The sequence below is a fragment of the Ursus arctos genome, unplaced genomic scaffold (genome assembly GCF_023065955.2).
Source record: "Ursus arctos isolate Adak ecotype North America unplaced genomic scaffold, UrsArc2.0 scaffold_6, whole genome shotgun sequence".
Classification (NCBI taxonomy): Eukaryota; Metazoa; Chordata; class Mammalia; order Carnivora; family Ursidae; genus Ursus; species Ursus arctos.
The window spans coordinates 9832838-9846467 of record NW_026623078.1 but is presented as its reverse complement, the minus strand read 5'-3'; the positions used below and the strand labels follow the sequence as shown (position 1 = coordinate 9846467).

The 13630-nt window shown below is 36.2% G+C and overlaps 1 pseudogene; it reads right to left on the bottom strand.

The window, feature by feature from the left end:
• Positions 1 to 10632: 10632 nt before the first annotated feature.
• LOC113268140 (ribosomal protein L18-like) lies at positions 10633 to 12774 on the bottom strand (annotated as a pseudogene).
• Positions 12775 to 13630: the final 856 nt, after the last annotated feature.

Genomic DNA, 13630 nt, shown 5'->3' with positions numbered 1-13630 from the left:
TTTTTGTCTTCATTTAACCCTCTCTAGGAGGTGGCGTAAATTACTTTTCTGATTGCTTTCAAGTAATAAAAGCTCCATAGTAGCTTTAAGGTACCGATACTGTCTCGGTGTCCTCCCTTTCTCCACATATAAGCTTGCTGTAAGTGGGAACACACGATTCTAGAAGCAAGCATTATTACCTATTTTCTTCTCACACACTTTCTTCCCACGTGAATGGCTAATTTTAGATAAAAGGTCAGAATATTCTTTCTTGACCAGTCCTGTCATAAAATTACTTTCTACACCCCCAGGCTGCAGAAGGTTAAAGCTAATTCTTTCCCTATGGGTACGAGAATGGCTATCTTTTCTTCCCAAGGTTTCTTTTTAGATCCCTTGCCCCTGCCCTTCCAGTCATTGTATTTCTCTGGTGCTACCTTTCCAGGAAATCCCCCATACAAACTTTTTTTTTTAAGATTTTATTTATTTATTTGACAGAGAGAGAGAGAGAGACAGCCAGCGAGAGGGAACACAGCAGGGGAGTGGGAGAGGAAGAAGCAGGCTCCCAGCGGAGAAGCCCGATGTGGGACTCGATCCCAGAACGCCGGGATCACGCCCTGAGCGTGAAGGCAGACGCTTAAGGACTGCGCTACCCAGACACCCCCCCCCCCTACAAACTTTAACATGGCTGTCCGCAGGCTCTGCTCCTCACCTACACCACTTAACACCTATGCATGTTAGCCCTGTCAACATCTGGAGGGCAAGAAAATCTCAGCTGAACTGTTTCTCTCATACCCTGTTCTTAGAGAAAATGTCCAGTCCTGATGTCTTGTACAGGTCAGACACTAGTCCACTACATTGCCCAAACTGTAGGGCTAAGTCCCTAATGGTCTTATTGAAACTTCTCTTTCTAGACTTGAAGTGAAAAAAATAGAATCCCTTATTCCCCTTCATGATGAGCAGGAGTAGAGACTTGGGTAGAGAATATCTTTTTCAGCAGAGATGTTTTCAAAAAACAGAACTTCAGTGTCTACTCCCTACCACTTTATATCTTCCTTTTGGATTTTACAACCCCTGAAATGGTTTCTGTCCAATTACTTTGAAATTTCTGCTTTGTGATCTTAAACCTCCCTTTGAGCTTTCATATTCTTTTGAATTTTGGCATCTAAGTCTCTACTTTCCATTAATATCCTCTTATGATGAATTCCTGTTGAGAGGTTTCTCTGCAAAAGGTAACCAGGTTTCTTCTAGTATGTTCTCACATTTAATTTCGGAAGCGATTATTTATCATTGTGAAGGAAAACTTTACAACTTTTTTTAGAGTAAAGAAACTGCAATTTCCTGGGCTCTAACAATTTTGGTGTTAGAAGCCTAAGACTTTTGTATTTAGTATTCACCTTGTGACTAGAACTTTCTTTTCAGGGAATCCTCTTGCAGCTAACCGGGGGCGTTTTCACCTCCTATAGAAGCTAAGAGTTGGCTATACTGTGCACTTTGTGGAATTACACTGGTCATTGTTTCAAATAAAAGACACAACGTAACAATACAGTGCTAGGATTTGCTTACATTTTTTAAATCAAAATCCAGTCCCCAAATTTGAAGACATTTTTATTGTAATGGTGGAGAAGGAGAAATATAAACAGATAATTTGCAGTAAAATGTGGTAAATTCTATAACAGAAATATGAACAGAACCATATGGAAATGAAAGAACTGGAGGAACCCAGAATGTCTGGCATGGGGGAAAGCACTGTGTTGCTAGACTGAGGAAAGAAAGGAAACTCAGATGGGAAATAAAATTATCTAATTCTGTGATCATTTTAAATGCATTTGGAACAGAAAATGAGTCCAAAATATTTGTCAATTGATTCAACAAACACCGGTCTTCTTTACATATTGATATTTCCCTTGAAGCATCTGATATCCTTTGAATTAGTATGTGGTTTTGTATCTGTAACTAGATGCAGTGCCTTGCATCCTAACTTTCTGTTACTCTGTAGTTTTAGATTTCCATAATTACTTCCAAAATCACTGAAGGGCATTGGATTTGCTCTCCTCTACTCTGACTCATTAGTCAACATTCCTTCCTTGATAACTAGATATCAGCACTAGCTAGCTACCCAAAAGCATCTTTCTGCTCTAAAAATGATGGACTTATAATTGCAATTTCCCCAGAAACAAATATGAAATCTCTGTTCTGAAATAATTTAACTATAACTTAAATTGGCATAGGAAGTGACCTTTAATTAACATCAAAGAAATGTGTTTGTATATCAGTGGTCAGGTTTACATTTTGAGAGTTAGGAAATGGTTAGATCATAAATTTGATGGGTAGGGATAACTGTTTATTTCATAAAACATCAGACATTGATAATAGCTACTATTTCTAAAAATGATCTTCTAATAACACATTTTTGTCCTCAAAGTTGTTGAGTGTTCTTAAGAGACAATTTGAATTATGGTTTCAAAATGATAAAAACCAAAAACATTTAAAGTTGGAGACCAGGATTTGATACATTATATGAACTTCAGAAAACTAAGATTTATAGAGCATATGATTGCATATAAATGAATTGCAATATTGATGAAAGGAAGCAAAGACATCAGTTGTACAAGATATAAATATGTCCTAGTAGTAAATCACCATTTCCTGGCAGGGAATTTATTGTTATGGGTCATTTTTACATATAGTTTTAGAGCAAAATTTATGTCATGTCAATAGCCAGGCATGTTCAACATTCATTCACTCATTTAACAAATATTTATTAAGCAGTGTGCCTGGGTGATGGGAATAAGATATGAATAGAAATGGTCAGAAATGGTCCACCCTTTAATAATGTTTAGTGCACGGTACTCAAATACTCACTTTATTAAACATTAAAATTCCTCCTACACATTAACTATAAAGGATTGGAGAACACACAGGAAGAGCTGGCTCTTTGCTCTAGTATGTATTAGAGGAGAAAGGGGTTTTAAACACTTTTCTTGAAGTACTTTGCAAAGAATGATACTTGGTCACAGACAAATGAGTTTTCACAAGACTGGAAGGTTAAAGGGAATGTAGTTATGTCAGGTATAAGCAGATAGATATTAGTGAGAACTCTTTTTTTTTCATTTTTCACAAAAGCTAGTGATAATTTCTGTGTAAGCACAACATAGAGTTATAGTTTTAGAACTTAGAAGAAAAACTGAAAAGGAAACTTAGGGCCTCTCTATTAAGGGTTTTTTACAATGATTAGCTAGTTAATCTATATATGCTAGACAATAGAGAATTCTTCAAGAATTTTAAGTAAGGTAATGACATGGAATTATCTCACATCTCTCTGGGGGAGGTGCAGAAGATGAAGTAAGCAGGGGTGGGACGTGGGGTGGGAAGGAAAGACCAGAGACAGGAAAATAAGTTAGGATGCTGACTTCATAATTTTATGGGGTGCTCCAACTATACAATGGCAAGGAGAAAAGAGGAGGAGGAGCCATTTTTTAAAAAAGATTTTATTTATTTATTTGACAGAGAGAACACACAAGCAGGGGGAGCAGCAGAGGAAGAGAGAGAAGCAGGCTTTCGGCTGAACAGGGAGCTTGATGGGGGGCTTGATCTGAGGACTCTGGGATCACAACCGGAGCTGAAGGCAGACGCTTAACTGACTGCGCCACCCAGGCTCCCAGGAGAGCCATTTGTATTGAAGATAAAAAGAACCATGAAAATATGAATAATTTATATATATGACCTTGAATTTTGGTTGCAAATATTTATTTATATATGCTTATGTACTTTTACCTACCAAGTTTCAAGTTTCCTTATGGATTGGCATTACACAAAAATCACTGACTTCTGTTTTCTGCTGTAAATATTTAACTGAGAATTGTAGCACTTGTAAAGAGGGTGGTTTCAGGTCCATGGGCTTTGAGAGTCATGTTTTATCATACTGAAACAAGTCGGTTTGGGTGTCTTATCTGCCTGTCATTTACTATGTGGAATCACGTGTGCTCTAATGCGGATAATACACATTTACAGAGGACTTTGGACTCTTTTTTCTAAGTCATCTGTTCAAAGTATTTGACCATTTTTGACTTTTTATGTTCTACACAGAACAGAACAGAGACATAAACTGAAAGTCTGCCAGTAAGAGTGTGGGCCCAACTACTGAAAGTGTGGACAATTGTAAGGATGGAAGATGTTCATGATCTCATCATTCTGTTCTCTTCATCAACATAAACAACAGTTCCATTGTGGTTCCACTGCAGTGGTGTGCTGAGCCTGAAACCACCTGAGGAGAGGGGATGGCCCCCTAACTGCTTAGTAACTTGAAATGGGTCCTTGTGGGAGTATTTCTTCAATGGAAATATGCAAACATCCCATATTGTGACATTTTTATTGGAGAGCCACTTTACCAGCTCACCTCTGTCCGAATTTGTAAGATGCTAGAGCATTAATATAATCATCAAGGCACACTACAACAATAGATATCCTTTTATTTCTTTTTAAATAAATTCTGGCATTTTCTATTAGTCATGAAGACAATTTTAATAGAGAGAAAAATTATGGAATTAAATTGTGATTAGTGTCTAATAGCAAGACCTTCTTTTATTTTACCACAGTAAAGTTTTACTTAAAAACATAATGAAACAGATACCACAAATTGAATATATTTCACGAGTAGTGGGAAAAATCTAGGTTTTGTGGTTTATGCAATTTGGAGGGCCTTCACTAAGAGAAATGAAACAAAATTAAGGTGACAAATTAAATGCAAAAGTGAATATTAGAATAAAAAGGAAATCACAATAAATTACATATTTTAATAGGCTAATAAATATAAACATCAAAAAGTCCAGGGGCACCTGGTTGGCTCAGTCGTTAAGCGTCTGTCTTTGGCTCAGGACATGATCCCAGAGTCCTGGGATTGAGCCCCATTCAGCTCCTATGCTGGGAGCCTGCTTCTTCCTCTCCCACTCCCCCTGCTTGTGTTCCCTCTCTTTCTGGCTATCTTTCTCTCTGTCAAATAAATAAACAAAATCTTTTTTAAAAAGTGCAGAAAAATAACCTGTTTATTAATAACCTGATATACCTCTATATCATCCTATAATTTTTCACTGCATATTCTTTTGCTGTTTTTTAATATGACCATGACTTTGCACTATTGTTTTATCTAAAAGGGACAGAAAGACAATTCAGTTTTTCTTCTAGCATGGTTGATTGCAATTTCTCTTTTATTATTTACACTTGAGATGCATGAAACATGGATATTTATGTATTTCATGCTCACTAGTTACAGAATCCACCCAGAGCCTATACGTGGAGTTGACTGTGAATAACATAAATATATCCTACTAAGCCCAAACTCTGCTTCCCCCTGTCCCCCAAAAGCCCTTGGCCTTTCCAACATCATTTCACATTTGAGAGAGGAGGAAGTATGAGAGAGGAGAAGAGAGTACAAAAAGACAGCTGTCTGAGACAATTGAAGTAAAAAGATCTGCAAAACATTCAGAGATTTGAGTGTGCACGCACATTGCTAGCCCTCTAGAGGCCTTGGAGAGGGCCTGTGCAAGAGACACCATGTGGTTCCACACAAATTTAAGGGCTGTTTGTTCCAGTTCTTTGAAAAATGTCATTGGTATTTTGATCGGGATGGCATTGAAAGTGTAGATTGCTCTGGGTAGCATAGACATTTTAACTATGTTTATTCTTCCGATCCATGAGCATGGAATATTATTCCATCTTTTTGTGTCTTCTTCAATGTCTTTCAAGAGTGATTTGTAGTTTCTAGAATATAGATCCTTTACCTCTTTGGTCAATTACGAGATAACATATCATTTTTGGTGCTATTGTAAATGGAATGGATTCCCTAATTTCTCTTTCTTCAGTCTCATTGTTCGTGTATAGAAATGCAGCTGATTTCTGAGCATTGATTTTGTATCCCGCCACATTACTGAATTGCTCTATAAGTTCTAGTAATTTGGGGGTGGAGTCTCTTGGGTTTCCCATATAGAGTATCATGTCATCTGCGAAGAGAGACAGTTTGACTTCTTCTTTGCCAATTTGGATACTTTTATCCCTTTTTGTTGTCTGATTGCTGTTAAAAGGACTTCTAGTACTATGTTGAATGATAATGGTGAGAGTAGGCATCCTTGTCATGTTCCTGATCTTAAGGGAAAGGCTCTCAGCTTTTCTCCATTGAGAATGATATTTGCTGTAGGCTTTTCATAGATGGTTTTTATGAAATTGAGGAATGTACCCTATATCTCTACACTCTGAAGGGTTTTAATCAGGAAAGGATGCTGTATTTTGTCAAATGCTTTTTCTGCATCAATTGAGAGGATCATATGGTTCTTGACTCCTTTCTTGTTGATATGATTTATCATACTGATTGATTTGCGAATGTTGAAAGGCCCCAAATCGTCAAGGAATTGTTGAAAAGGAAAAACAAAGCTGGGGCATCACGTTGCCAGATTTCAAGCTATACTACAAAGCTGTGATCACAAAGACAGCATGGTACTGCAACAAAAAAAGACACATAGACCAATGGAACAGAATAGAGAACCCAGAAATGGACCCTCGGCTCTTTGGGCAACTAGTCTTCGACAAGCAGGAAAAACATCCAATGGAAAAAAGACAGTCTCTTCAATAAATAGTGCTGGGAAAATTGGATAGCTATATGCAAAAGAATGAAACTTGACCACTCTCTCACACCATACACAAAGATAAACTCCAAAAGGATGAAAGACCTCGATGTGAGACAGGAATCCATCAAAATCCTAGAGAAGAACATAGGCTGCAACCTCTTGACATCGGCCACAGCAAATTTTTTCATGACACATCTTCAAAGGCAGGAGAAACAAAAGAAAAAATGAACTTGTGGGACTTCATCAAGATAAAAAGCTTCTGCACAGCTAAGGAAACAGTCAACAAAACTAAGAGGCAGCCCACGGAATGGGAGAAGATTTTGCAAATGACACTACAGATAAAAGACTGGTATCCAAGATCTATAAATAACTTCTCAAACTCAATACATGGGAAACAAATAATCAAATCAAAAAATGGGCAGAAGATATGAACAGACACTTTTCCAATGAAGACATACAAATGGCTAACAGACATATGAAAAAATGTTCGATATCAGTTATTGTGGAGAAACATAAATAAAATGTTTGCCAAGGGAAGGTGGCTATGTTTATGGAGGATCTAAATCTGCTTTGTACAATGTGGTAGCAACTGAGCAAAATGCTTTTGAACACTTGAAATATGGCTAATCACAACTGAAATGTGCTATAAATACAAGATATACACTGAATAGTGAAATATGCATATTGTTTGACAGTATTCCATTTGGATTGTTATTTTATGCTTGAGTTTTGAGAGTTCTTTATACATTCTAAAAAGTAGTCCTTTGTCAAATTTAATTTGTGATTTCAAAATATCTTCTCCCAGTCTAATTTGTCTTTTCATCTCTTTAACAGAGTCTTCTGCAGAACAAATATTTTAATTGCATGAATTTTGGTTTATTGTTTTGCTTTATGTACTTTGTTTTTGTTGTCATACCTAAGAACTCTTCACCAAGCCATAAATACCATGGATTTTTCTCCTGCTATCTTCTAAAAGTGCTATTGTTTTACATTTATGTATAAATCTATAAACAATTTTAATTTGTTTTTTTTCTTTTGTGAAGTTTATATCAAGTTTCCTTTCTTTTTTTTTTTTAACATATTTATATCCAATTACACCAGCACCATTTGTTGAAAAGATTAAACTTCCTCCATTAAATTGCTTTTGAAAAAGATATTTGAGTGTGCTGCAGAGGGCTATTTTTGGGCTCTCTATTTTTTTCCATTAATGTTTGGTAGAATTCACCAGGGAAGCCATTTAATCTTGTTTTTTTTCTTTGATTTTTGATACTTATTCAATCTCTTTACTAGCTATAAGTTTATTCAGAATTTTTATTTCATCATAATTCAGTCTTGGTAGGTTGTGCATTTCAAAAATGTGTTCATTTCACATAAATTATCCATGTAATTGGCATACAATTGTTCATAGTCTTTTTTTTCCCTGAAAAACTTTTTATAATTTAACCTCTTCCAATTCTTTTTTATTTTTTGCTTTTCTCTTTTTCCTTGAACATTCTAGATAAAGGTGTATCAATTTTGTTAATGTTTTCAAATAATTAATTCTTGTTTTCTTTTTTTTCCTATTGTTTTTCTGTTTCTTACTTTATCTCTGATCTCATCTCTATTATTTCCTTCATTCTGCTGGCTTTGTGTTTAGCTTTTTCTTATTCTTGTAGTTTCCTGAGGTGTTAAATTAGGTTGTTGATCTGAGATCTTTGTTGTTTTTAAAATTAAGACTTTATTGTATAATTTTCCCACTTAATACTGCTTTCATTGCATTCCACAAGTTTTAGTATGTTGGTTTTTTATTTTTATCTGTCTCAATGAATTTTATAAATTTTATTTTAATTTTTTTACTTATTTATTATTTAGGATTGTGTAGTTTAATTCCTACATATTTTGTTTTTTGTTTTCTGTTTATTTTCTCTGTTTTGTCATTTCTCTGTCTCTTTTCCAGGCTTTCTTCTCATTTATTTGAACGTATCTTTATTATTTTAAAAAATTACTTTAATTTATATATAGTGCTTTTTAGTGTGTTTGTTTTAGATACTTTCGTGGTTGCTTTGAGTACATTATATATTCCTACCTTATCACCCTCTACCGGTATCAACATCTTACCAGTTTGAGTGAAGTGTAGAAATCTTACCTCCCTTTATATTCTTTTTCCTTTCACCATTTATAATTGTCTTATATATTTATCCACATATATTGAAAACCAAGGAGATTGTTATAAGCTTTTGCTTAACTGTTGAACATAATTTCAAAAACTCAGGGAGAGAAAATTCTTCTGTATTTACACATATTTTTGCTTTTTACATTGGGACTTTCTTCCTTCTTTACATTCCAAGGTTTCTTTTTCATTGCTTCCTTTCTGTTCAGAAAAATTCCTTTAGTTATCTTTTTAGAACAAATCTATTGGTGACAAAATCTCTTACTTTTCCTTTGTATGAGAATGTCTCCATTACCTCTTTATTCACGAAGTTTGTTCTCATTAGATAAAGAATTCTAGGATGATAGTCTTTTTTTTTTTTTTTTTTTGCAGCATTTGAAAGAAATCTGTGCCATTTTCTTGTTATTTCCATAGTTTCAAATGAGAAACCCATTGTCATCAAATTGTTTTTCACTTGTTAAGGCACTGTTTTCTCTGGTTGCTTTCAAGATTTCATCTTCTCCCTTAGTTTTTAGATATTTGACTATGATGTGTCTTAGCATGGATTTCTTTGTGTTTGCTATGCTTGTGGTTTGATCATCTTTAATTTATGAGCAAAAAGTTTAGGATTTTTGACCAATTTGGGAAATCTCCAACCATTTTTCTTCAAATAGTTTTTCAACCCCACCACTTTCTTCTTTCCTGGGATTCTGAAGGCATAAGTGTAAGGTATTTTATTTTTAGTCTCACAATTCCCCAAGGCTCTCTTCTTCTTCTTCTTCTTTTTTTTCCCCTTCAGTCTATTTTCTCTGTGCTGATTGGGTCATTGATTTGGTTTTATCTTCAAGCTCACTTATGGTTTCTCCATTCTTTTTATTCTGCTCTTGAGTCGATCTATGGAAGTTTATTCTTCTTGTCATTATATTTTTCATGTCTATAATTTGTTTTTGCTTTATATCTTTCATAATTTTAGGTGAGACTTTCTTTTTCTTTGTGAGGACTATTTTTTTTTTTTCATTTATTCAGCATGGTTACTCATTGAAACATTTTTCTAATAAAGATTTTTATTTATTTATTTGAGAGCAAGAGTGAGAGCGAGAGTGAGAGAGAGAGAGAACAAGTCAGGAAGAGGGAGAAGGAGAAGCAAACTCTCCCCTGAGCAGGAAGCCTGATGTGGGGCTGGATCCCAGGACCCTGGGATCATGACCTGAGCTGAAGGCAGACACTTAACTGACTGAGCCACCCAGGTGCCCCTGAAGCATTTTTTATGTTAGCTGTGATTTATGATTAAAATCTTTGTCAGATATTTCTAACATTTGTGTCATCTTGGTGTTGATATCTGTTACTTTTTGTACACAGTCTTTTTGAGAATGATTTTCAATTGAAATATTATTATTATTATTATTCTATGAGACTTTTGTATTATTTAAAACTTATGTTTCAGCAGGTACTGTGTTTCTACTCCAGAGAAGGGAAAGGAGCACCACCTAATTACTGGAAGATGTGTGTAAGTCCAGGTTTTCCATTTGACCTCTGTTGACATTGAGGATGCAGAAAATAGAGGAACCTTCTCTTTGGTTGGTGAGTTTGGTAGTGCATGTCCCCACTGAACTTTTTCTGATACCACTGCAGAAAGAAGAGGGAGAGGTGCTTTTTTGTCACTGGGCTGAACTGAATTTCAAGCTCCCCATGTGGCCTCTATTGATTTTGAAAGAAGGAGATATGCAGGGATGAAACTCACAGACTTTCACTCAGGCTTCTCTGAAACCATCGCAGCAGAAACTTGGGGCACCTAATTGCAGCTGAGCAAGAATGGAATTTAAGCTCCCCCCACTTGGCCTTTGGTGGTGTGAGTGGGTGGAGATGTAGCTTTTCTCTGGTGTTTGTCCAGAGCAGAGCGGTTATTGTCTAAAAGTTTTCTGCCTTTTGAGGGTGCCCCATTCCTTGTCCTTTGACTAGAGAGAGTAAGCTTCCATGGGCCTTTTTATCTGTGCCTGTTGGTGTTTCCACATTGCTGGCTTCTCTGAACTCAGTATGAGAAGTATGAAAGAAAAAAAATACCTGGACATTGTATATAAAACACATATAAACAGATTCTGGAAAGTCCCTTATTTTCTCTACTTTTCAGAATCTGTTTATATGTGTTTTATATACAATGTCCAGGTATTTCAGCTATATTTAACAAGAGAAATAAGGAAAGCATTTCTATTCCATCATCCAACATTTACTTTTTTTTTAAAGATTTATTTATTTATTTGTCAGAGAGAGGGAGAGCGAGTGAGAGAGAGAATGAGCACAAGCAGGGAGAGCAGCAGGCAGAGCAGGCAGAGAGAGAAGCAGGCTCCTTGAGGAGCCTGATGTGGGACTTGATCCCAGGATGCTGGGGTCATGACCTGAGCCAAAGGCAGATTCTTAACCAACTGAGCCATCCAGGCATCCCCAACACTTACTTTCTGAAATAGTTTTGAAAAACAAGATACATAGCAAATCGTTAATTTGAATGATTTTATTAGTGCTTTTATTTCAGAACTGCTTTATTTTTTTCTAACATGTATTACTAACTTTAATATTTAATGATGACTAACCATGTTTCTTTTACAAGCACCACAATTCTTAACACCATTGTTTATTTTATAAAGAGTTTGGTTTTTTTTTCAATCAAACTCTTATAGACAGGCCAATAACAGGCTTAATTTTATAGGCTTACTTTGTGTATGGAATTATTGGTTAATACATTATCATGAAGCTTCATAATTATATGACAAATTTCTTAAGCCTATTTTAAATATTACTGTCAAATTTGCTCTTCAGGTCCAATTTTATGACTTTTTAAATAAACTCCCATATGATTAATCTGAAAGTAGGGAACTCTGCTATAATTAAAAAAAAATCAATACCAAGTTCTTTCATATTCTCTAACTCCAAATCCAAATTTTATGCATTGGTGAAGAGTGGAACATTTAGCCACTTAATTTAATTTTTAGTTATTACAAAAGAAATACCTATATAAGGAAAAAAATATTTGCCTACTCTCCCTATTTTCACACATTCAGACCGTGAATTCATTAACTAGACTTTGTACTGTGCTCCTTATGAATGCTTCAGCTGTGTAGGCCCTCACTTTTTTCATATCAAGATACCAAAGAATTAGGATTTGTTATCAGAACTTGCTGTCAATGGGAAGTATGTAATGATATTCTAGCAACCTCAGCAAAACATTTTCTTTTTTCAAAAATTTTTCTTTTTTTTCAGGGGCAGCTGGGTAGCTCAATATGTTAAGCATCTGACTTCAGCTCAGGTCATGATCTCACTTGGGGGTCCTGGGATGGAGCCCCTCATTAGGCTCCCCTGCTCCATAGGGAGTCTGTGTGTCCCTCTCCCTCTGCTCCTCCCCCTACTGGTGTGCTCTCTCTCTCTTTCAAATACATAAAAAAAATTAAAAAATTTTTTCACTTTTTTTTTTCCCAACATCCAAGATCTTTTTAATAACAAGGCAGGTTCTGGGGTTAGTTTTAGTACTGGCTGGATCTGCAGCCTCTGGTGGCACTGGAACTTCTGGCCCTTGGATTGCAAACAGAGTTTGTTGTGGCTGTGCAGGGTTCCTGGGGCCTTGCTGAAATGCCTGTATACCTGTCAACACTTGCCTGGACCAGAGAGCAAGATGGTACCACAGCCCTTAGGGACTCCAGGCCAACTGAATGAAGGTGAGGCTCTTGCCCCAACTTTGAGGATGCAGCTCTAGGCATGACTGCTCATGTGCAGTGTGCACACTTTCAGTCTGGGCACCTCCTGGGCATGAACATCTTTGGTTATAGTACCTCCAACAACAGCTGTTTTGTTTTCCCAGCCAGGCAGCTTCATCTTCCGGATCAGCCAGGATTGGGGCTGAGGCAGCTGGTTGCTGCAACTCATGAAAAACCACTTCAACACAAGTTGTCTAAATGTGGAGTTGGTTTATTGGGCAAGAGACCTGTACAACTTGACCAACAGTCTCAGGTAGATGTCCTGGCACTGAAACTTTCGGTGGTTGTTACGGATGTTGACTCCCATGATGGTGTCTCCTTATCAGTCAGGTCTGGAAAGAGAGAACCAAAAATTTTTCATGTTTTTCATGGAGATACTTTTGAGAAGCAATTTGAAGAATGTCTCAATTTGAGGTTGCCTGATGTTTTTTTGTGATTAGGCAGGGGCTCTAAAAGAGGCATGCCACAAAGGTGAGACATCTTTCTCTTATGTCCTTCCAGGTGCATGATATCAGCATAACTTATTTTGGTTATGTTAAACATAATCACTTGTTTGACGTGGTGTCTTCCTGATTTCTCCATTGTAAAGTTAGGGTATTTTCTCCCTTTCCAAACCCTATTCCTTAGAAGTGAGTTCCTATTTCCATCCACACTCAAGGCAGGTGGATTAAGGCCCACTATGAAGAGGAGAATATCAGAGGATTTGTGGAAGTGTATTAAAACCACCACAATCTGTAGTACATTATTTATGAAAGATACTTTGATGCTACCCAGCTATCATTTTTCTACTTAAAGTTTTGCCCACCAATTTTAGTATTTATTAGTGGATCTTGGCTGCAGCTGTTATTATGATGGTCTTCCAATAGTGATTTTCTGTTTTTCTTGTTCCAAAATCAATATATGTAATTCTCCTGTAAGGAAGAGTTGTCCCCTCTCCCTCATTTATTTATATCTGTATGGAGTCATGAATATTTACTTTATGCTTTTAGGTTATAATTTAATACTATCATCATTTAATCTGTTGCTCTAATTCTTACAACTTTGGCCATTGGGAGCTCTTTCAAATTGACTGTTGTGTCCTTTTGACCTAGCTTCCTCACTTGCCTTTTTTTTTTTAAGCATCTACGTACTTTCTTGCACTTACAAGACGCTCCAGCACATCT